This window comes from Meleagris gallopavo, chromosome 3 (genome assembly GCF_000146605.3).
Source record: "Meleagris gallopavo isolate NT-WF06-2002-E0010 breed Aviagen turkey brand Nicholas breeding stock chromosome 3, Turkey_5.1, whole genome shotgun sequence".
Classification (NCBI taxonomy): domain Eukaryota; kingdom Metazoa; phylum Chordata; class Aves; order Galliformes; family Phasianidae; genus Meleagris; species Meleagris gallopavo.
In genome coordinates, this window is record NC_015013.2 from 65,539,313 (window position 1) to 65,566,022 (window position 26,710).

The window sequence follows — 26,710 nt, forward strand, 5'->3', positions numbered from 1 at the left end:
TAGTGAACATATTATTTTAACCATTAAAATCTGGGAGAAAAAAAAAGCAAAATCTACATAGATCTCTTCTTGAGTACCTTCAAAAAAACAAATTAAATAAGAATCTTTTATATTTCTCTCACATGTTTACTTCTTAAAAAAACAGGGATCGGCTAGCTCCTAAAAGATGTTTAGACAATTGTTTCATGTATTTTATCCATTGTTTCTTGTTAAGAAGCAAGACAGGAATTGTTTTGCTTGTTCTATATTTCAAGCAGTGCGAACCTCTGGATGTATCACAGTTACGAAGTTATGAATTATCTGGGAGATTTAGTTACACTTCCCTTTCTTCTTGTGAACTTTCAAAATTCCTATAGGGATCAGAGTGATGTTGACCCTAACCTCTATGAAGCATATTTTACTTCATTAATTTCACAAAGAATAGGTTTGCTGAGTGAAGTCTACTGTCATTCATGTCCACCATCCTTCTATGTGAACTTCCTGGAAAGAGGTCTGGCAATGAGGAAAGACTGTGCCCCAGTGAAGTCAGAAATTTTCTTACAAAGGTACTGAGTTATTTTCCAAAATGTACATTTTCAAGTGCTTTCAGCCACTCTAGAGATTTTTAGACTGAATGGACAGTTTGAGAAGCTCTTTCAGGTTTTCTCTGATCTCCCAGTAATGGAGGAAGACAGTAGTGCAGATTTTTACAAGTGCAGCATGCAGGCTCTTGTTCATGGCTGGCAAAAACGCATAGTTGATGGTGGCAGCTATGTTGAAAAAGAGTGTTTTGGGTCTGAGAATTTACTCTATCAAGTAATGTTATTGTGCTCTTTGTATCTGTTGTAGTTTCCATGGAAATAAGTAGGAGGTGTTACTTTTGGAGTGACCTACATACATACTTACATACATATATGCATAGATTGTCAGTGGTTCTGGACCAGTTTGGCCTGGTTCCGTGACTAAATGGGATAGAGGAACTCATAGATTCACGTACCGAGATGGACCCAAAAGCAAAACAGCAGCAACAAGCTAATGGAGAGAACTAATTTACTGAATATGGTAGCAGAATGTGAAGTAACACAATGTAATACAATATAATTGGAATTGAAGCTAATAAATCAGATAAAATGAGAGAGTGTCCGAAACCAAAATCCTTACTCTAATGCTGAAGATGAGAAGGCTGGGGAGCACACACTGCAGAGATTAACAGAAAAAGGACAGTCTCGTGACTCCCAATCAGTTTTATCTTTCCCTCCAAATGGAAAATGGAAACAGATCAGTGATGTCTTCTGGGATTTGTAGTTCTTCTCTTCTGAGAAAGGTATACCTGGAACTATTGACAATCCACAGAACTGGAGCATTAAGTTTTTAACTCCCAGCGCACTACATGATGTTATAGTGTAGAATACCGATAACAGAAATCATAAAACCATGACACATACAAAAGTAATTGAAAAAAAACAAGCCAACATCCTGTTCTGTTGATTTTTTTAATCTCCTTTACTGCTGATGGGATATTTCATGCCATTTTTGATTACACATTCATTTCCTCAGCCAAAGTATGCTTGCTAAACAATGGGATTCATTTCTGTCTATACCTTTAGGGTCTTCAAGAGATCATTTCCAGATGCAAAAATCATTTAAATGGCATCATAGTCAAAAATAAAGAAGGTTTCTATACAATATTTTCTATACAATATTTTAGAGATAATATGATTACTTTCTCATCAGTGTATTATGAAGCCTAGCATATACTCACAATGATCATGAAGCTAAGAATAGTTCTATCTGGCTTCCAAAATAGTAAGCCATAACTTCCCTGTGGCTTGAAAAATATTTTTAAGCTTAAAAAGTTACAGTCAATCTGCTCCCTTTATATCATTCTGAAGCAGTAATATATTCATAAAATCTAGATCCAGCATAACAGATCTTTTTTTTCTTCTTTTCAGAGACATGTAATGTTTCCCATCAAATAGAGTTAATTAAAAGCAAGCATACAGCAGTATTTTTAAAAATCATGTGAAATGTGAATATTGATGTCAGTTCCGTTCACATACTGAACAAATTATTCCTTTCTAAATCAAGGATCTTTAGGGTTGTTTGTGCCTGTTTCCCTTGGAGCCTTTTGCTTTGTTTTGTTTTTGTTGTTCTTCTGGCCAAAAATAAAGCAAGATATAACATAAAGCATAGGTAATTTGGAGTATTTTCATATTGTTCTCTTATGGAATTTGGAGTGGGAGGTGCTTTTTGATATTTATTTTTTTCCAGTCTGTTATCCCATTGATTTGCAAAACATTGAATTTGTGAATTGTACAGTCAGCAGCAGATTTGTCCCAAGAGGACAAAACAGTATAATGAATTATGCGAATGAATGCTGAATAAAACATTTCTTAGAATAGGAGTAAAATTCATGACCTACCTTTAAATGCTTCCTGGGAAAAAACTAGTATATTATACAGATGAGGGCTCTCAGGGAAGATGAGATTTATTATTACTAGGTGCTTCACCAATGAGAAAGAAGCTACACTCTTCTAAAGGAGAAAAAATCACAAAAGGCATGAAGCCATCACAGTGGTTTTTCAATCTAACAAGTGCCACCAGGATATGAATTCATTAAAAAAAAAACACACAACAGTAGATACTACGGTAGTCACTTCCAGAGAATGATGTGTCTTAACTTCATTGTACACAATACTTGACAGAATAAGGAAAAGGTCATTATACATCTTTAATATCCATATATGGAAGAATTGCATATCCTATGCATTCATGCTCATCTTCATAAAGAGGCCATGCATGTGAGTAATTCCTGCCTTAAATAATACATAGTTAGAGCAGAAAAAAGGAAGACATTAAGAAGTGGCAGGCATTTGCCACTGCTGTCAAGCATGAAAGAGGCAGAGACACAGAAATGCTGGGATGTTCAATCAATTCGCACAAGTCTTCTATTGTTGCCAATGAAAACATCCCCCAGCCACAGTCCAGGGCATAGAAACAGGCTTGACTTCTATGGTTTAGTCAGAACAACAGGATTGGTTCACTGTCCTTCAAGGCTGCCTGACAGGAACCCAGGGCAGTACCAGATGCATGTGCTGTATATCTTTTTACCCCTTTCTCTGTCACTTGATTCTTTCTTTTTGTCACCCTTGTAGCTTCCTGGCTCTTCCTTAGACTTCTCCCACATAAGCAATTCACACAAGAATTGCCTTTGCTAGGATAAAAATCTCTGCTGTGCTTCTGAGATCAGCAAGATAGGTAGAACATGTCACATAATCGTACTCTATTTATTTATTGAATACCACTGTGTGCTACAGTTTGTAGAACCACATGGCTAATTCAAAATGAATTAAGAAATAGCTTTGAAAATGCTTACATATCACTTGTCCTTGACTGTTGCAAAAAATGGTTACGATAGTAAATTGCCTATTATGATCTATTACAGTTTTGTCCACTTATGAGCATTCAGAATTCATTCATAAAGCTTTCATAAAGCATTTGGCAATAAGATTACCATCTATGAATCCAAACTAGAAAAAGAGACAAATACATCAATTTGTATGGTCTTGTACAGAATATTAACAATACAAAATATTAAACACTACCTTTTACAGAAGCTATTCCTGTACTTATGACACATTGCATTTCTGCATCCAGCAGCAAATAGGGAGAAAATGGAATGCCATTTGCATTGAATTCTGTTTGAGCACTGTGGACACTGGTTACACATAAATTTTGTAAGATTATTATGGATCTGCACCCAAATACAGCTGGTTATTCAGCAGCTGACAACTTACTTCTTAAACAATTTCATGTTCTCATATTCATATGAGGTGTCTGTGGATAATTGATTACTAATGTCAGGAAACAAAGATGCCAGACTTTAACTTGTGGGGAAAAACTAAAAGACAAACAAACAACAACAACCAAAAAAAAAAAAAAGTCATAAGCAAAACTTTCTTTCAGTGATTTAATTGATTTGGCTTTCTATCAACTTTGAATAAATGTAGAAGGAACAGAAAACTTCAAACTAATTGCACCAGCTTCCTCGAAATGTGTAAGACTAGGATGAACTTAAGCAGCTTTTCAGTCGCAGCACTTGAAGCCAACACTTCAAAATATAAAGACATGTAAAATAGCAGGAACAAAGAAGGAGCAACAAACCTGTTAAGTTTTAAACCCTGTAAGCTCTTTCAAGGATATGTCCATACAACTTCAACTGTTGCCCCAGTCTCGCCCAGTAAGTTGATGTCTCCTAAATACTGATCCTCATTTCAACAGCTGATTTGAAGTAACTATTCTTCCATGTAAAAATATTTACGGCCTATGTTTTGGAGAACCTACATGATGAATATATATCACATTATTATGTGATAAGTATCACATGTGATAAGTAGCAGAGGTACTTTATTCTCCATTCCTGCTCCACAAAATGGTGGCCATCTTCCATCAATTCATAATATACACTGGAGGAAAGCATTACACAGAGGACAAATGCAGCTGGCTGCTGCAAGAAGAACAGAGGGACAATGTGGTGATCATTGAAAGATTATCAAACACTATTTGAAATAATCATTAAAAACAGTGAACAAGGTTCAGTGTCATTAGCAAACTGTTTAGTGCAGACCAATTTAATGGGCCACATTGGCATTCTCAATAAATTATGGCATTTCAGAGTCGCTGCACTGGAAGTCAACTTGAGGGCAAGAGGAAGGATGAATCAATTCCTTTTAAAAGGCCATTGCTACTAAAATTATGGTTCAGTCTGTTCAAATTACGCTTGCTTCAGGGACAAAATCTAAATAAGAAGAACTGAAAAATAGGCTTGCTATCTAGTTGTTTTCCTAAATACTTGTACTCAGATGTTACTTGATGTCAGGAATAACTTTTTCATTATAACAATTTTGTTTTTATTTTTGTTTTTGTTTTTGCTTTAAAGCTATTTCAGAATGCCTATTATTTTGTAAAGCTTAACTCAGAATGTAAGGCACTGCATATTCTGTTCTACTTCAGCCTGTAGACAGCTACTGGATCAGATCACCATTTTATAATACTCTTTGGGATCTGACAGAAACTATTTTTCCACTAATTGTGACAATGATCCTGAGTTTATAATCGCAGTTCTTATGGTTTTTCACTAACTGAGATTCATCTCCAAGATAGCATTTACCCAGAGGCAGTATAAAACGGTTCAGAATGAAAGCATAATGGATAACTATGTAACCTCAAACTTCTCTATTTTTCAGTCATTTAATGGTTTCTGTAACATTCACCACAAAGACCGTAGATATTGTTTTATCATACACAGATGCAGGAGGTTTCATCAATTAAATAAATAGTCACAATAAAACCAACATAGCTATAAATTCTGATTTCTAGGTTTTGTAGATTCATTTGCAGTACACTTTCTGAGTACACACATGAATGTACATATTAATGAATACACATTAGTGGTTCAAAATAAAACAAGAGATGTATTGCTGCAGTCAGGAGCATACCTCCTGCTAACTTAAAACAGCCCTTGTCATTTAAATGGGCCTCTACATGGTTACAGGAAAAGATAATGAACTTAATCCCATCCCAGTTATGCATGTCCCTCTGTCAAAAATAAAATACCTAGGGAAATAACTGGTGTTTTAGTAGAGTTTCATTTTGAAATAATGTTATGGAAAAAAGAAACGTTGGACCGTGACAGAATAGCTTTCACATTTTTAAACTGAAGGATGTGTTCATTTTAGTTTTAAGTGACATTTCATTTGACTCTTCTGAATTTTGCATTACTGTAGTACACACCATTAAATTATAAATTCATTTCAATATTCTTTTTTATTACAAAAATAGAAATAAGTAATATTTTGAGCAATTGCCATGAAATAACTATATTATCTACAAATATAAGGAAAGCTCATAGCACATTTTCTTGTACTGGAACGTGCGTACATACCACACGCATTAAACAGCTGTTTTTTCTTCAATTTACTGCTAGATGAGATGACCAATACAGACACGTTAATCAGAATTAGCAAATTAGTTTACTATATTCTTCACATAAAACTTGGATGAAGTTTTATTCATCTCTTCTATCTCCCATCGTGTTGCTTTATTTCTTGAAAACAAGAGAAGAAAGATGCACGGGCACCATCTTCTTCCCATGACAAGCGATAGATTGTTCGTCATCTGACTAAGCCTATTAGTTTTTCAAAATATATTTTGATGACCTTCAGGTGAAAGTTACACAAGAATTAATTAGTTTGGAAAATGAAACTATTTTTGGGTATAAAATACAGCTTGGTTCAACATATTATATCAAGACCTCTTAGCAAAACGGATTAGCATTCCACAAAGAATCATCAGTGCTGCAGTACTCTATGACACTATTACTCTTCTGTGACAATATGTAGCCCTACACATGTACATTAAAGAAGGCCTTAGGACATTTTGTATTTTTTCAGTGATACGTAATGTTATCAGAAGACAAAATTAAAATCTGTAGACAAAAAGAAATCTCGTTTTCTATCTTGTAATACATTCTTTTTCAGCCTGTTGGGTTCTTCCATTACTTTTTTTTTTTCTGACATATTCCACATATACAGATGATTGGTGAATGGAATGTACCGATGAATATTTACCTCTTACCTATGCATATATTTCTAGATATTCTTACTGATCTTTGTTTTTTCTCTTCTCCTTACAGACATTTCTTAATTTAATATATCAATTCTGATTTTAGATATGTTAAACATCTTCACTAAATTTTCTGAATAAACCTTGCTTAGGGAACGTAAGTATATTACTGTGTCAAAGTATGTGGTTGCAATATTTGCTGCAATATACTCAAAAGTGAATTTTGACTGTTTGGTTTAAGATATATGTGAGTGATGATACCAAGATCTATGTGTAATCTCAATAATTACTATTTATGTTTTACAAGGAATACCTTGTAAATCAATTAAATATTTTTTTTCTATTCAGTGAATAAATAAATTCCCTTATAAAGGAAAGAAAATGTATTTATATAGTCTCTCAAGCAAAGTTTTTCCTGATTCCATATTTGTTACATTTTCATTTGTTCTTTAAATTTAAATTCAGAACCTTCAAAATCATGATAACGATTCTCTAAATCAGATGAGTTACCACGATGAAATCAGATGTCTCTAGAAAGGGAAGAAAGGGAATTTACTTTCATTTAACATTTAAAGTCATAACGAATTTGTGTGTAATTGTGGAGAACTACAACAAAAATAATGATAGCTGCTGCTCTGGCTGAAATTTCTCATGTTTTTGTTGCAGAAATCCATTCTTAGACACAAATAGTGAATAATTTCAATTGATTCTAAAGCTCTGAAAACACTCAAATGTGTTTTTGACCATTCCAAGAATCATTCTTAGTTTTAAAATCCTTTTTAGAAGTTTAACCCTGCTGAAAATATTGTGGCTTACAAAAACATTTTTTTATCCCTGTGTATGTTGAAGATAGGTAAAACCTTGGCAGTGCAATAATCTTTGTGAGCGTTTCCACTGAATCTGCTCTATAAGAGCCTTTCTATCATGCTACAGAATGATCTGAACCCACCAACTTCTCAGGAATACTTGATTCTGAGTAACTGTTCTTCATGGAAACAAACCCTGATTTGTAGAGATAACTGAGAAGTCATAGAATTATAGGATCATCTAGTTTAGGAAAGATCTTCAAGAACATCAAGTCCAACAATCAATCTCACCTACTAAGTTCCATCACTAAACCATGTCCATGTTCATATGCCATGTTCGTACTTCTCTTAAATATTTCTGGGGATGGGGATCCACCACTTCTCTGGGCAGCCCATTCCAATGCTTGACCACATTTTCCGTGAAGAAATTCTTCCTAATGTCTGATCTAAACTTTCCTTGGCACAACTTGAGACTAATATAAAGGCTAACTTAAGTTCAGAGACTTCACTTTGGGCTTCCAGTAGCCACTGTCAAGAGGGAGGCTCCTCCACATGGCAGTGCAGAGATATCCAGCATCTTTTTCTCTCCCTTGACTACAGATCTAGCTTGAGAAGAAATGTCTCCTAATGTTAAAGCAATCTTTTGGTCTATGCCTTTACAATTTATTAACAGTTGCCCATTGGAATGTTATAAAAGCAGAAAAACCTTGGCTTTCCAACAGCTTACTAAAACACAGCTTTGAAATCAGAGCACAAAATGCTCGTTATTCTCCAGAAGCACACATGCACACAAGATACTACTGTCAAGGAGTGGAGGAAAGGGGGGAAGATTGCTAAGTTCAGATGAGACGTTCTATTAAATTATACGCTGCACACTGCTGGTTTGCAACAGCAAAGCAATACCATCTCTAGGCATTCCAAGGGGATCTAAACAGGCCTGTGGTCATGGTGATAAGAAGAGGTTTAGTCAACCATTCCCAACAAATCAGAATCAGGGTCTATCAAAGGATTCTCACCAGGAGCTGCAAGAGATTTGCCCAGTCACAGGATTGGAGTAATGTCAACCACATATTTCCAATGCTTATTCAGAGAATAAGTAGTAGGCATAGGTTTACCTAAAATATAGCTCAGACAAAGTCTTGGTGCACAGATCTGTGATGAAATGGGGCTCCTGGGCCATTGGGAAGTGGCTGGAAGGGACCAGTAAGACCTGGCTGTGACCCTGGAGTCTAGGCATTGTTTGACCACATGGATAATAAACGATGAATCTTCATTGGTCATAGGCTGGCCTGTGAGGTTTGACCATGTATTTTCACAGCTACAATTTCACTTACAGTGCCACCTCTCCAGGTGTGGAATGACCTCAGAATTCAATCTTATCTAACAAATCTCACTCAGAAAGTTTTACTCAGAGTCACTGCAGGCATCTTACAAAAGCATTAGACAAAATGTGTTATTTTTCTGAATGAAAATTTACACCCACCAGGCCGTCTTTTGGAAAAAACTCAAAAGCTTTTAGTTTCTTAACTTATTAGAGAATTTGTCAGTCAGTAGCCAAGATAACAAGACAATTCATTACTTCTTATTTACCTTTTACGTTTTTCACCTTTTTTTTTATCCCCTCGATTTCCTTAACACTTTAGGTACCTTTTATCTAGCAAAGTAGAAAGGTTGTCTGGAGATAACTGGGAGACCATAAATAACCTTGTTGTTCTTTATTTAAAAGTAAACCCTGATTATTTCTTACTTCCAGTTGGTAGTATATGATCTTCAAAAATGTTTGATAATTGATACAAAAAAGTTATTGATACAAACAAGTCCAGGCTCTTCATGATCCCTTTCAAACTTTAAAGAAAAGTCTAAATAAACAAGCAGAGATTGCACAAATAGTGTGCTAGAAGTTAGCCAAGAAACATGTAGAAATTAATGCTCTTATTAATGTACTATGAACTACTAAAAATCAGTTCTTACATTCTTAAGAGCTTTGTGGCCAGGGCAAAAAGGCTGTACACTGATTAATAAAATAAAAATAAAAATAAAAATAATAACAGTAAAATAAAAGGAGTTCTAAAAGTACCTTGAAGAGATGGGATGTCCCCATGGCATTAAGCATGCAGATGACCAGCTGCTCCCCAGTGGCTGAATATTGAGCAGAGAAGGGCAGAATAGCTGGTACGGCACAAGGGAGCAACAGAGGCCTAGACTCAGTGTGAAACTGAGTATCTCTTGGCAAATGAGCAATCCTAACAGATGTGCAGCCTGTCACTAGTAGTTCCAGACTAATCATTCACACAAGCTCAGATGATATCCTGTCTTATTACAACTGTGCCAAGAGATACACAGTATTTCAGTCCAACATAGATTTAAGCATTTCTGAATTCATCCTGTATTGTTCAACAGATTTCTTTTATTTTTTCCATTTTTACTTTTTTTACTGTCTGTGGAGTGACTAAAATGGGAATCTTGCATTAGCAGAGCACATAATTATCACTCTAAACAGTAAAAAAATCCAAATTACAATCAGTTGTGCTGGCATAAATAAGACAGAAATTTATAGAGTGCTATTATTTTCTATTTGCATCTCTGCAGAATACACCCATTCCTATCCTATTATACTGCTCTCCGAAAATTTTATTCCAAAAATTCAAAGAAACTAGTAATATTCTCCTACAACATATATTTTCTCCTATTTTGGAATTTGTTCCAGCATTCAGTAATAAATTGCAAAGGTCACATGGGTCTTTGAAAAAACAAAAGTGTCCTTGTTCTATAATATGCCTGAGTAAAGAGGTGATAGATAATTTCCAGCCTCCAGCCTCCTTTTGATCTCTGTATATCACTTTTCAATTCCTTTTAATTTTATTCACATGCACACAAACACAGCTATGCAAAAACAGAGGTTATGTGTAATTAACCTCAAATGGAAGACATGCCCTTCTTTCTAGAACAGGGCCCTCGTTGTCTTTTCTACTTCTATGGTTAATTGCTTCTGTGCTCATGGCATGCCCTCTGAAGCATCTGCACAGAGCTAGAAGAGCAGAGTAGCAAGCACTGTATATGTCAGTGCAAAGAAAGCTTGACCAGTCACACCAAAATTGCAGGTTGTTCAAGAGCTTTATTGAGCCAAACATGCAGTCTCTTAAGTTGAAGCAAATGGGACAGAAACACATCTTACTAAACAAAGCATATGCTTGATAAATTCCATAGTGAGCCAAATCTTTCTTTCATAAAGTCATAAATAACTGAACTCCAGTCACACTTCTGTTCTTGCCAGTTACTATTACCACAGTGCTCAGAAGTCATAGATCAGGATCTCAGTCAGTGGGAACAAAGGAAAAAAACTAACAACTTGATAGAAGGGACAACCAGGTAGGGAGGAGACGGGAGTGATGAGGCACAGGGTGGGCAGCACAGCTGCCAGCAGGCACAGCATGGCAGCAGCCTCCTTGTCTGGAGGCTGTCACAGGCATCCCCATCAGGAAGAGCTTTCAGAAATGTCTGATGAAGGGTAATGAGGCAGCTTCATGGAGGTTTGCAGCTAGCTCCTCGGAGGCAGCATGTGAGAAGACATGAAAGTATTCCTTTGAAATGTTAACATGTGAACAGTGAAGCTGGCATCAGTGACCTGTAAGGGCTGAGAGATGACACTTCCTGTGAATTATAGATGATCTGTAGGGAAGGTGCAGCTTTGAAGGGCCTTCAAGGTGAAGTCAAGTGATTCCCATTTGATGTGATATAAAAAGAAAAGCCAGTTGTGGGATGATGAGGGGATGGGAGGAAGCAAAATGGCAACTCAGTAGAATTAATTTTACAACACCATGATGAAGATGAGGGCAAGGCAGTTTCCCTGCCCAGGTCTCTCCCTCCAATGACCACAGGCACCCAGGTGATCCTCCCCAGTACAATTCATGGGGTACTTTCAAAGGAGCCTGGCAGCTGGATTAATTGCTCTCAAACTCAGGGGCATGGGTGTGATGGAGAGTGTGCCGAGGATAAGGAGTGTGATAAAAATTTCAGAAAAATACAAAAAATGGTTAAAATATTGAATTCAAATTTGATTAGGACAGAACAGAACATCAACAAAATAATCATCAGATAGTCACGGGAAAACAATCACCCATTACTTTCATTTTAGATTTGGACTTGTGTTCATATTCCAAGAATTCACAAATTCAAGGGGCATGTTACTTAAAGAATATATGCATTTTCTCAATGTGTCAATATTACACATAGCAAGAACCACTTAATTTACCAACCAGGTACGTAAAAATGGAAAAAGGAAATTATGATAATAAACATAATTACTTTGCTTAAGTGTTAAGGAAGTTTATCCTCATAAAAGCATTAACTATCATGTTCATTCACCTTTTCATCTCCCAAAATTACACCTGTCATACTATCCAAACATTACCTTCTCGATAATTCACTAGAGACCTAATCCATCACGTCTTGACATGCCTGATTCCTCCCATGGGGCATGTACTTGGCATTGGCCTGTTGTGAAGAGAAGTGGCTGTTCCCTCGTAAGGATTCATCCTAGCCTCTTTTTGCATTTGCATTGACTAGGTGTCTGACCTTCAGATGGCTCAAAGTCTACACTTCACAGATCCCTGCAGGGTTTCTTCCTCCTGAGAACAAGATTACTCCTTCTAGTGCTACACTACCATTAAAATTCTGAATTTAACAGGAATTCATACACATACGTTGGGTAAAACAGAAATGATGAAAAAAGATTTCCTGTCTTCCCATCAGAGGGAAAAAGAAGGCATTCTTCTTTAAAATGATTTCTCTTACATGAAAAGGTGATGATTTATTCTTTTAGATATGTCCTTATCTGAAGTCTATTACAGAACTTCCTGAAAGCTGCTTTTTGTGATAAAAATCAAAAACTCCATATTTCTGGAAACAGTCCCCAGCACGCAGCATTGCCCTGAAGCATTTCCAGCTGTAGAGAAACTTTCCTGAATAAGACAAACATCAGTTTTATTCGCATGTTCATGTTCAGCGAGATTTTAAAATGAGTCAAATGGCTGTTAAGCAAACAAGCAAGCAAAAATTGTTTTACTTCCCAAACTCACATTTTTGCTTTCTAGTGAAGTTCATGCTCCTCATGTTTACTTATGACCCATCAAAATCAAGGAAGAAGAAACACATGCATCATTTTTAGAGAATTAATGAAAGTTCAGAAAGATCAAACTATGTCCTACTAAAGACCCAAAGTTAAAAGAAAGAATTTTCGTATTGAAATCCAAGAATCATTCAAGTTGGAAGAGGCCATTAAAGGTAACCTAGTCCAACTCCTCTGCAAAGAATAGGGACATCTGCAAATTGATCAGGTGTTTAGAGCTTGGTCCAGCCTGATCTTCAATGTCTCCAGGGATGGGGCATCTATCACCTCTCTGGGCAACCTGTTCCAATGCCTCACCACCCTTATTGTAATTTTTTTTTCCTTATATCCAGTCTAAATCTCAGCCCTTGCAGTTAGACTGCATTTCCCCTTGGCCTATCATAGGAGATCTTGCTAGAGTTTCCCTTTCCTTTTAATGTCCTCCCTTTAGATACTGAAAGGCTGCTCTCAGGTCTCCCCAGAGCCTTCTCTTTTCTCCAGGCTGAACAGCCTCAACTCTCTCAACCTGTCCTCCTAGGAGAGGTGTTCCATCCTTTGGATTTTTATGGCCTTCCTCTGGAGGCATTCCAGGTCCATATCTCTCCTGTACTGAGGACTCCACATCTGGATGCAGGTGAAGTCTCACTAACACAGAGTAGAGGGCCAGAATCACCTCCCTCGACTTGCTGGCCTCGCTTCTTTTGATGCAGCCCAGCTTTCTGGGCTGAGAGGGCAAATTGCTGGCTCATGTCCAGCTTCCCATCCACCAGTATGCCCAAGTCTTTGCAGAGTAGTGCTCAATCCTTTCATCCCCCAGCTTGTACTGACAGTAGGAGTTGCCATGATACAGATGCAAAACCTTTCACTTGGCTTTTTTGCACTTCATGAGGCTCAAGCCTGTCTAAGACTCTCTGTATGGTATCCCTTCTCTCAGGTCTGTTGACTGCACCACACAAATTGATATCATCCATAAATTTTCTGAAGGTGCACTTGATTCCAGTGTTACAGTTATTGATGAAGATGGTAAAGACCAGTGGTCTCAGTACTGAACCCTCAGGGATACTACTCATCACTGATCTCCATTCGGTCATTGAGCCGTTGGCCGGTACTCTCTGGATTGTAAACAAGCGCTGAAAATCTTATCAATCTCAAATGAAAATAGTCAAAGATCTGAGCAGGCAAACATAGAGCACAATGACCTACTTTCCACTTTGACTGATAAAGCAACTGTGCACACAATTAAAATTAATCTCAGCACAGATACCTACAGCTTTTTTTTTTTTTTCAATTTGCAGGTGCATATTTGAAGGTATTTTTTATTTTTCTGCTTCTTATTGTCTTTCTCACTTTTCTGTTGACTTTGATGTCTTCTGTGTTCATACATTTTATTCTGTGTTCATACATTTTATTCCAGTGATTGTCTCTCCTCATAAAAGTTACACCCTAACAAAATTTGCATTCTTACAAGTATTCCAAAAAGGCTTCACTCTTAGTGTAAATTCTTGATTTATATTTTGCAAATAATAATGAAGATCAGCAAAATGAAGAGAAAATATCAGGGCATTAAACTAAAACAAAATAAAGCAAACAGATTTTTTTAGGAAAATCATTATCAGCAGTGGAGAAAAGACAGATTAAGACAGATATTTGGACTAAGGATGGATGAGAGCTAAGGGTCCAAACGGAATATTATTAGGTAATAATTGGCAATCTGTCTTTCTATCCCAGGACTCAAGACATTTTAGGGCTCTAAGTCTGATCTTTAAGAAATATTTCAAATAATTTTCCGTGAAACTACAAATTGAACTATTTGCCTTGTTCCTGAGATAAGTGTCCCAAGTGAGAAATCATGAGCTAAAAGCAAAACTAGGTGGAATTCTTTCCAGTTCTTAAGAAGATATTTTTATCCAGTCTGATTAAGCAACATACAGCACAGCTGCAACTCAGTGTTCCACAGGCAACAGTAAGGTATTTTAAATTTGGTATAAATAACCTTGTTTTATGTTTTTCACTGAAACAAATAAATTTGTCACTTTAAATGTCTTTTTGAAGTTTTAAACTATGCATATGTAAACAAAACCAACAGTGTTAGGACTCTCCTTATCTAAGAAGAACAAATGTCATACTAGCTGTTCTGGGGTTTGTTTTATGAGATTTCAGTGTGATTGTTTATACTGAAAGATTAAAGCAAACATGAAAGAGCAGCATCAGTCCCAAAAAAGATGACTGAGAAGTAACAAACCTTTAATAAGTCTATAATCTGGTGTGGAAAATCTTTTGCACAGGTTGTGTGGAATAATCTGTTCTGGGGTCAGATAAATTTGTGACTAGTCAGTAATGAACAGCAACTGTGACTAATACCCTTATACCTGCAAATAACTGCACTTTCATGTGAAGAGAATGTAATTTGAAGTCCACTTAGTCACATGCCTGACAAAACATTAAAAAAGACTTACAATAAATGAAAGATAACCTTTTCCACAAAGATGTCATAGCTCCTCCTGCAGAGAGATTCTTCTAGGATAGAGAAAAAAATCATGGTCAAGAAAACTCAACTAAGAGCAGATATAAAGAAGCCACAAAGAAAAAAAACCCAACACTTCAGTCCTGTTACTTTTTTTCACTTATTGGCTCAAAGCAGGACTTACACAACAGATAAATATTTTCTTCCATACTCGTAAAAAAGCTGAAAATCAAAGTGTTTTATCTTTAAACAAAACTCAGAAATTCCACAGCCATTACCACAGAATATACTGAGTACTAAAATTATGGAATCAATTTTCCCTATTTCTTTCTCTTAGATAGTTTCCACAACTGGAAATCATCTCCCAGTCACAAAATTATTCTTTTTTTTTAGTTGAGATTTTGTAATGTAATTCTGAGAAAAAAGTGACCACTGAAATACAGCAAGGGCATGAGACTTGGGAGTCTAAGCTATAGAAGACAATAGGGCTGTAAAACAACCAATTTAATACTGCCTAGAGAAAAAATATCACTTCTATTATGAGAAATACTCAAAGATTTCATTGTTTCTAAACTATATGTGCTAAAATTATTTGGGGGAAATCAGAACTCCCTCCCCCCACAAAATATTTTCTTCGTTGAGAGAAAATGAATCCACCAAAATTCATCTTTTATACAGCATTTTTGGTTATATATTTTTGGTTACTCCGAAACCGTTAAGTCATTTACAAGGGAAATAATTATTTAAAAAATGCTGTAATCAATGTGTTCTGGAATTAAATGACATACCTTTTCCAAGTACTAACACACCTTTATTTTCAAAGTACTGATTGTCACAATAGTGACAGGATTGACCTAGGTTATATAATTTTCTACTGTTAATAAAAAAATATGTGAGTAAAAGTGTGTTTAAAAATAAGAGGGACTTTTTGATTGCTCTTAAGAGAAAATCCATCCTTCTCTTCAAAAAGTCGATTAATTAATTACTGTTGCTCAGAGGAAACAGAGACAAAAAAAAAACAAGGGTTTATCTCTATCAAATAATTAGTGGAAGAAGAGAAGACAAAAGTGAGATTGTCAGGATAAATTTTCCTAATAATTTCCTGTGGACATAACCTCTGCTATGGCCCTTGCCCTCAGGTATCACACCCTGGAGGACTTACCCTGTCTTGTTTACAAGGCAAAAACTTTTCTTTTTTGTTTCTGTTTATTGAGATGTTTCATACAAACCAACTACATGTAAATTCTTGTACCCATAACAAGATAGAGCATTTTTTATTCAGAATTTCAATGATATGCACCTTTTTACAAGAGCACTGTCTTTCCTCATTCAGAGAGTATGGTATTACACTGTCTTGGAAATGGTGGGCAACCAGAACAGCCTTTCAAAAATAAATGCATCTGGATCCAGATCTCCAAGTGTTCGCATCAGCTGCTCACCTCTCATGGGATGAGGGGAGTGTTAGAAGAGAAACACAAGCATTAGCTCTCCAGGTGTGATCTGAATGTCAGATGCAGTATGTCCTGCCTTGCCAACTTTAACAGGGACATAGTTAAACTATTGGAGACATTAATATTGTCCACTTTGATTAGTTTGATTTCATCATTCAGTGTATTTAAGCATGGTATTAGACTAGTGCAACATCATTAAAGGTGAAGTATTTCAAATGGTCAGAGCTCTTAGACATAGAGTTCAATTTTTGTGTGGTCCTCTGTGGAGCCAGGGGTTGGACTCTATGACTCTGTGGATCCTTTCCAACTCAGGATATCCTACGCTACTGTGATTATATTTATTGAAAGTAACCTTTGCCAATAACTTCATTCTCAGTGTTCCTTCCTTCTGTATCAAAACATTTCTGAACACCTCTTGATCAAACACACCAGGCATGACATCTGCCACATGTGACCAGAATATGGGCACGTTGCCCTACTGTTTCACACCAAGGTTGCAGTCAAGATCCAGGTATTGATCCAGCAAAACTCAGAGGTAAAGCAGGATAGCACGCATGACAGGTAAGCTCAAGGCTGGAAGCAGATTTGTAACTGAAGCCACCGTCTTGAATTAAACCACATGAGGACAGCCCCAGACCGGTGGGCCAGCAATCCATCAGGGTGGTGTTTCTTTCCTTTTGCTGACACATAACTCATCCTAATATTACCATGGCACCTCAACTGTGTGAGATCTTTTTAACTTAAAAAGAGTCAAAGGTAGCACTACTGTTTTTTTTCAGTTTTCCACAATTTTGGGGGATCAGATACAATCTCCAAAACAAGTAAGACCTGGGTACAAACTTACAGCACTCTCAGATTTCAGAAATTAAGAGCACAAGATTTGACACCTAATCTAAATTCAGAATTGCAAAATCACTGACCTGATTTTCTGACATTCTTACACAAAACAACTCCTGCAGATGTCAGCAAAAATCTTAATTCAGAGTTTGAATTCAGTGCTTTGGAAATCAGGTCACTTGTTCAGCTAGCTAAACATGAGTTTGAAAGAGTAGTCACTGCCTACATTCATTTCTGAAATACTTAGATTTACTGTTCAAATCTTGCTGAAGCAGGGTGTTGCTTCAGTTCACACACAAGAATTTTGCAAAACATTGGCAGGATCCCAGTTGGTTAGGGAAGTATAAAGCCATTTGTACAGAGACAGGGCTTCAGTCCTTCAACCAATACATAGGTTTCCCATCCATTTATATAGCTCCTTCTTCACATGCTATTTATTTTCCTTCATAAAATTAATGTCTCCTAAAACTGAATTAAGTGAATAGTAAATGGGTGGCTGGATACAAGAAACTCAGAAAAGTGTGAGACATTGCTATGTGTTAAAAAAAATACACAAGTAATGCAGAAATTAACTACAGGGTTTTAACTGTTTATAATGGTGTAGTGTACATAAATATAAATTTTTCTCTGAGCATTTTTGTTCAATTTTACTATAAATATGTCAGCTTCTATAAGGTTTAGCATGCCCTTTAATGATCAGCTATCCATAAAACTGTTGGTTTACTTCCTAGAACTCTCTATCGAGAAAATGTGATCCTGTAACAAGTCCATTACCAGTACATGCAAATACATCGTTTCTCCACTGGCAAAAAGATGACAGGCAACAGCACTTTGCATGGCAGAGTACAAGATGATGCTTGAGAACATCTATATTTTAGAGTGAGTTTTAACAGGAGCAGCAGCAGATGAATCTTATTCCAACCACATCTGTATCTAAGGTGTCCATAAAACCTGAAAATAAATTTTGTATAGGAAGCTGGACTCCAAGAATTTCATTAATCTATGGAGGGAAATCAAGCATGTGTTATATCTGAGACAAACTTAACTCTTCAAATCTTCAAATCAGAATAGCACAGCAAAGGACCAGTCCTCACAGACCCGTATCAGCTTTTTTGGTGTTTTCATTTATGAGCCATTCCCACCAGTGCTGCTGGCTTCCCCAGGACCAGCTGCTCCCCATGAGCTCTTCAAGAGAAGGGAGAAAATGAACATCATTTTGCATTCGCCTTTCTATACATCTGTATTATTTGCACGTTGTTTAAACTCCTCGGATGTGTTTCCAAGTGAATAGAGCACAGACAGAAGCATACAGGATGCTGTCAGCAGGCTTGTTGCCATGGTGACAGAGAGGGGAACCCTGGTGTTGGGAAACTTGCAGGCGGGTAATTAACCAGGCCCAGAAGCCAGGCACAACTGTTTGATACTGCCTGTTACCCAAAGGCAAATTTCTAATGAAGATGAAACCTTCTACCTCATGCTTATAATTAATACCTCTAATTATGCTCTCAGGCACATGGATTTGCACAGTCCTCGCATTTAACTGATGGAAAGTGATGTTTTTAGCAGAATACTGAATCATCATTTTCCTCAGCATCTTGTTATCTGTGTTTCTGCAGTGACCTTACATAACTGAATTAAAATGCTGAGCTCACCAGATGACCCTGTAACTGGTGACATCAAGTTTATTTGGCCTCCGTTATTCACAGAGCTGTTATACTGAAAATGTATCTGTCCATGCACTTAGATCTCTTTGTGTGATTCATACTAGGGTTACCAATGATATGGTTGAAAAAATAGAGATTACCCACTTGCCAGGAGAAATAAAAAACATGCTTGCTCATTCAGATTTCAAATATGTATGTTCAGCATATGAAATTTTAACTTGCTTATCTCTTTATTAGTAAGCATACAATTATAAACAATTTATTTGCATTTGCTACGTCCACATTAGTATCCATGTGAACTCAAAGAAACAGATGTGTTGCTACAAGCAGGGTCCTGTACACTATGTGATTTGGTGAATCTCCAGTTTATTTCTTGACACAAAATATGTTCCAGGTACTCAGCTTTCATCCTGTACAAAAGTGGTTCTAGCAATACCTCGTTGGTACAAGGAAAAGCCTGAGAATGTGAACTGAATGTCAACTAGAGCAGCCACATCTTCCTGCACTAGCAAGAAGACTAAAACAATAGGACAGAAAGATCTGAGCAACATCATTTATGTCTTAAGTGGCTGCTAACTCTGAAACCATGAAACGAAGAAATGATTATCAGAAAGTGTGGAAACACCAAAAACAATTTAGCAGTAGTAATACAGGACTAGTTGCCCAAATGCAAATCTGAATCTTCATTTAAACATTTCTAAAGCACTTGCAAATTGCTTAAATTTCCACTAATGATGCAGAATTTAAGTATTTTGACCAAGAAAAAAAAAGGAATTGGCAATTGTAGCCGGATGTGTCTCACCTATAAATTCATTCAATTATACATTCACAAATTCAAATGATTTAGTATACATTTACAGGAAATATTGTACCTAGTGTAGTGCATCTCATTAACTAGAACCCAGATATCTGAAGATGCAAAATGACTGGTATGTATGTTATTTCTTCACATGGAAAGTCTTTCAGAGAGTGATTTTATGTACTGCATGATGTCTGTATTTAGTGTCATATATATATTAATTGGAAAAAAAGAAGAAGAAGGGGCAGGAAGAAAAAAAAGTGGGGAGAGAGGGGAGGGGAGGAGGAGAGGAATGGGGATGGGTGGGTGAGGGGAGGAGAAAGGGAGGGGAGGGAAGAAGCAGCGACTTGATTCATTTAAAAATATTGAGGAATAAGGTCATATCAGTATTATTTTGAAATACTGAAAAATATGGCATTTTGAAGAAGTAAGGTATACAAATAACCTTAATTCTGCCTCTGAATTCTACAGTATCAAAAGTCATTTTCTGTTTGCTTATTACAGACACCTTCACATGCAGAAAAACATTCACGGAGCTCAACGCTTGGCAATGTGTCTTTTTTCTGGACATAAATTTCTGTATCACACGATTATTAGAAGAAGACAGTGGCAGATTCTTCAATAGCAGCTACAACATTCATTGAAGGAAAAAAGTCTTATTACTGCAGTGATTTGTTGCCATACCTTCCCATATTAAAGCCAAAGAAACCATTAGAGTATCCTTCCACCAGAGCCAAAAATTTTCATTAAATTACAGCCACTCTGAGTGCAATAATTTGAGTTTAGAAAAAGCGTATCTTCCCAAAAGCCATCCACATTCAATTTGAAGGTGGTGCTATTTTTCTTTTCAGTTTCTGAGGTTCTGACTTCCAGCTTCTGACCCTTTCTTTGCCTTATCCTTCCTCACATATAGCCCCGTGGACATATTTGCCCTATGAGGATATTAAGACATTGTAATCAAGTCATGTCTTTATCTTCTTCTTGACAACTGTCTGTTGTGAATCCTTAGTAAGCGAAGAAGTAGTCTAGAAACAGAAAAATCTGATTCTCGACCACTTAGTTCTGCAGCATCTCATTTTCAGAACATCCACTTTGCATCCAAGTTCTATAGTTTTTGTTCTTAAATTAACTTTCGTCTGAAAAAACCACCATCACTACTGTCAAACAATGCTACTTTCTTCCCTCCCCATCTATATCTGTAGCACCTTCATGTGCATCAGAGTGATTTTTACAACTCTGAGGACTAAAAATCCTTTCCTTTCTCCTTCTCTTCCTATTTTCATCATGGAACTCAGTGGTTTTATACTCATTTAAAAGAATGGCAAATAGAGGCACAGAAAGAACAAGGACTTACCTGTGCCATATATCAAACAGATATATGTTATAACATATATCAAACAAACCCCTGCAATTTAAACCTGCTAAGACCAGCAGTTTATTATAAACCCAGTTCCGCTCTCCCTCACTCTCACTGCTGATTGTTTTCACTACACATACAAAGGCTGTTAACTTCCATAGTTTCACAAGTTAAAATATATCAGAAATGTCTACTACTCAGGAAACCTGTATTTAATTCCATATAAGACACTTGCAGGTTCAGAAAGTGCAAGTCTACTAAATTGGAATGTTCTGCTTTGATTTCTTAACAGAGAGAAGATTCGTGGAGGTGAGAAACAGACCACTATTTCTTTTAGCTCAAGATGTTCTGCTCAATGTTCTGCTCAAAGTGTGTACCAGAAAAAGATACAAACCAGAAACACTTGAATCTACAAGAACAAGAATGAAAAAATTCAGACGTAAAACATCAAGTGAGTCCCATCTGCTGTGTTCTGATCACATCAATCTCTCATACCAACAGAAGGGCAATCTCTCACCTGCAAGTATTGATTTCCACATTGTATACACAAGCATATCCTGGAGGTGTCAGATGGTGGATATATAAAGTCTGTAAACATTAGGAGCACAGATGTGCATTTAGTGAATCATTTAAGTATTACAGATGCCACACAGACTCTTGTTCAAAATAAGCAACCTGTATTTCATAAGTTTAGTGATTTCATTATTGTGAAATCTGGGTGTAGACAGGCAGGACTAAGTCAGCTGCTTCTGTCAGACAAAACTGACTTGTGTCACACAAAAGCCAATACTCTGAAGAGCACACATCAAACTGCATTCTTGCTGTTTCAGTAAAAATAAAAATAAAAATAAAAAAAGAAGTCATATTCTACAGGCTATCAACTTATAACTTTCTAAAGTTGAAATTAATGAATATGCTATGAACATGGACAATCCCCTGGAAATCTCAATAGCTGTTTACTATTAACAGTGAATTCCAAAGAATAAAATAAGTGTCTCTTTAACAGTCATGATGTGAATCTGTCAGAATGACATGAACTCATACTGTTACAGAACACCGAGTTCGAAGAAACCATTCACAACTTACCACTTTGCTAGTGGCATCTGCGTCCTACTGCTCTTGTACAGATTCCTTTGGAGGTGCCTCCACAGTGGTCATTAATTTCTTCTACTAAAGGCAGGAAAAGTTGTCAAATCTCACACCATTGTTTGGCTGCCGATGCACCTAAAAGCAGTGTCATTCAGTGACAGTGAAGATATGGTGACTTCAGCCCCATGGTGAAATCCAGTGGCCTAAATCTAAGTGTCTAGTGTGTTTTAAGAGGCCACTGAGTATCTAAAATAACTAAGATGGCAGATACAGTGAGTCCTGCACCAGATTCACTGCCTGTTCATTTGGTGTCTGGGATTCCCTGAGGAGTCTAAAATAGGACCAAAGCATCCGACTCCAGGCACAGCCCTTGCTTAAAGTGTTTCAGATCCAGGGATTAAATTTAGCCTTCAGAATGATAACAATGAACATGAAAACCAATTCACTATCACAGCAGAGCAGTACACCTTTGATATATGTTCTGTGTTCAAACTGATATAGAAAAAGAATTGTCTCTGATATTCTGTTTTCTTATCTGCTTTATTTGTAGGCTATGTTTGTGGGGTGATCTTGGGCTCCCCCATGATCAAATTCCATTATTGAGACTGGTTAACATTGATAGGATAATCAAAGTAGCCATTAGGATCATTCAGATTTCACACACAAGGTGTATGTGTGTGTACAAGACTGCACAGCTCTTTGTCAGCAGGGCTCTGAGGGGTGTACATGTATGTGTTCACATTTGCCTGCCTGCCTGTAACTATACGACACAGCTCAGGAAAGGTATAAAGCAGTCTCTTCCCTTCTGTTTTCTGGGATCTTTTGTATTGATTACTGAGAGAATGCATCAATTAAGATTCTGATTCCCCTATTTCCATTGACCTTTACCTTATTACCAGAGCAGTTCAATTTTTGCAGCATGCTGGTCCTTGGGAAAGAACAAGAACGGGTCATTTTGCAGGTTCACTCTGGTGAGGATACACAGAGAATGAAGAAAAAATGTTTGCAGTCTCATTGATGGATGGATGGACACAAACCATCCTGTGCATTCCGCATAAAGCATTTGTTTGATCATACAGAGGATTTATTTCCATTTGTCGGATTTTAGTTTTGTTGGCATACACTGCAAAGAAATCTGAAATGCATGGGAATTATTCTTAGATCTTGATGGACTCCAAAGGTCTCCAAACATTACCCTTATTATATTTCAACACAGATTCTCAGGTATCTCCTGATTTTTTGTATATTTTAAAATATTCCTTATTTACATAACCTCAAATAGAAATTTCATTATTTCCTCCGATAAAACTGATCAGCAAAATGTCATGCAGGCACATGCCTTTCTGAATACTGCTACTATATTTGACTGTGAACAGTTGTTTGGTAAATTTCTACGCTTGTTTCAGTAACTGTTTTGCATCAATTTAAAGCCTACAAAAGGCTAAAACCATTTCCAAGAATTTTAACCATGAATTGATCTAAATTTACTACTGATTTCCCTTGTGGCCTGTCAAATTATAGATTTTCTTCCTATTTATATTGCTCGATATTAGTCACTAAATAGATTAAAAGCTTTTCAGACCTGACACCACTATCTCAAAAGGTCAAACAAACCTGAAAACAAGTAGATCTGCATAAGGAGATCCAAGCAGATAACAGCTTTGGTTAAAGAATTAAAGATTTTAAGGGTATTCAGGAAATGTATGTAAATGGCTATTATCTGTATGGATAAGGCACATCTTGCTTAGACACATTCAGAATGAAACAGCAGGAGGTAACAGCAGTCTGAAAGAACAGGTCTCATAACAGAGACAATGTACCAAGGAAGGGCATGATGTGGATAATGAAGCTGACAGTATTCAAGATCTGGATCACCCTCTCCCCATAGCAGCTGAATATTATCCTTTGTTATGTAGGCGTTTTCATTTGCTCTGATTTCCCTGAGAGTAGTTTGGCTCAAATTTAGGAGCTCAGCTTACTTTTAAATGCCACATTGGAGATAATAATTAGAACTATCATCTCTTTAGTGAGAACTCTGATGCAATAAAAATATGGGAATTTATAAATGTACCAAAACTATCACACTTTTGCTTTACTGCCTTCAGTGTTAGCAATATATATATATATATGTATGTATGTATGTATATCAGCTTATGTTTTATTGTTTCCCTCCCTTTTTCAAACTTGGAATATAACTTTAATTGACCCTATAATAATGCGTCTTTTCAATCAAAAATAAAAAGCAGAAAATACCACAATAATCTCTTTGAATGCTACTTTTTAATATATGTACAAATAAAGCATGCTAAATAAGCTTACACGTGCCATAATCTTTAGAAGACAATGTATTTGGAAAAGGAAAAAAAAAAACATTCTAGAAAAATGCACATGAGTATTTTCATCATACCTGGGAAATGTACCCATTCTTGTAGCTCACTTATGCTCCACAGTAAAAAGAATAATAGCATCTTGGAGCCTGTCAACTAAGATTAATAATAAATGAACACCAAATGATAAACAGAACCTCTCATCATTCTATTGCTGAAGATTACTGCAGGATAAATACTAACAGGAAACCAAGCAATGTTAAACATGCAGTTCAATGTATGCATTATTTACAACAGGCAAATGTATCTAAAAATTCACAGTAAGGTAAAAGGATGAAGCATATGTTGAAAAATGAACACGTTTAGGAATACATTATATGCAAAAATATTTGAATAGAAATTATATTTCAGGTTCGAGTTGCATAAATGTCAGAGAGTTGAGAGTTATTGTAAAGTGTACAACTACAGTATTTGAGTTCTTGCTGATGCTTCTGCAAAGAAATGTATGCTGATTGGAAATGGAAGGCCAGTGAATGTGGCCTTCAGTGTGGCCAAATAAAGGTTTGATAGAAATAGTGCAACAGTGTACAATATTTTTTCCTTTCCAGAAAATGGGATGATTTCATGTTTGTTCCTCTTCTTCCCAGTACAGAGCTGGAACAGGAACACCACTGTGCCACTGCATCAGATGGTTAGGTAGAAGATCTACATTTATAAGCAGAATTTTGGAGGAGAGAATGCAATAATTCAAATCAGAATATTTTCAGAACAGAGATTTCTTTCACAACTAATTAGCCATAGTGACACTTAAATTGTAACAGAAGCCATTAGAGCTTATCTTTCAGAAAACAAAAACAACAAAGTATCATCTGACACCACTTTTTGTGGCACCACTACTACCTGATGGAGGGTCAGACATTTATGAATTATCTAAAGAAGTTATGAAAGCAGTGACAATAATGAGGTCCCAACATTTAAATACCTAGACCTCCCTCGTATACATGCTGTCCTAAGTAGGAGAGAAGGTAGAAATGGGTGCGCAGAGGTTGGTATTTGAGGGAGTATTTCCCTTGTTTAGGACAGAAGTGAGATCGCCAGTAGCACATCAGTAGCAACCAGTGGCACTGTCCAAAATATGTTGTCACATATCTCATCTTAAAGAATTCAGAGGTTTACCCTGTCTAGTTTATTCATAAGACAAGCAATCTGCTTGCGGTCTACAAATATTCATGAGAAGACATTTCTGATGATGGACCACTCTTGAATCCAGCAAAATTAAAAAATAAAAATAAAATAATTTAATCACAGCAATATCCCAAGGACAGAAATAGCCCCTGAATAGATAAGAACTATGAAAAAACTCATATTTTGGAAAGCTACTTAAATAGCTTAGCTAGTAAGGTATCAAGTTACCTGTTTCTTAGAATATAGATGAAAATTGATTATTTTTTTAAGAGGAAGAAATACAGATCCAGCAGATTCCATTCTTGTAAAAATAATAGCTGACATCTTCAGTTTGTTGCCCAGCATATTGTGATCAATCACTGAATATGCGATTCTAGCTTGGGTCTGGTCTGCTCCACAGGAATTTTGAGTCCCCATCTGATGTGCTGCCTGCATACTATATCGCTGGGGTTATGCTGCTATATAACCCGCACAATCCAAGGCAATAAGAGCTGCAGAGGCATTTCTCTAAATGGTATGTCACTTTTCTCTCTCTCTATGCAACTGTCCTTACAGTGCACCATCCTAATGCTTTCATTTCCATAAACAGGCTACCTCTCTTTTTTTTTAATGCACAGGGAGATCTCATTGTAAATACTATTGGTAACTGTAAAGGACATATTCAGGTGAAGGCATTTGCTGAGAAGAACTGAAAATGTACACCTGAGCAGTAACGGTGGGCAGCAGTGGTTTATTAAAATTGCCATACAGCTTGCATTCATAATTATGTGTTCTTTTTTCATACGAAACTACAAGTAAGACTTTTACATGAGGGATCTCTGAAACTGATCAGTGCAAAATGGATGAATAATCATTTAACTAAAAACTATATTGTTTGGAACTAAGGGAGTATTAATCTGTCTGCTCCTAACTGAGCTATTTCTTCTTAGCATCTTCCATCAGATAAAGGCCTTCCTCCATCCAGGAGAGAAAAGGAAAGGAAAAATCCTGGGGAAAGCAGTCTGACCTCTATAGGCAAAAA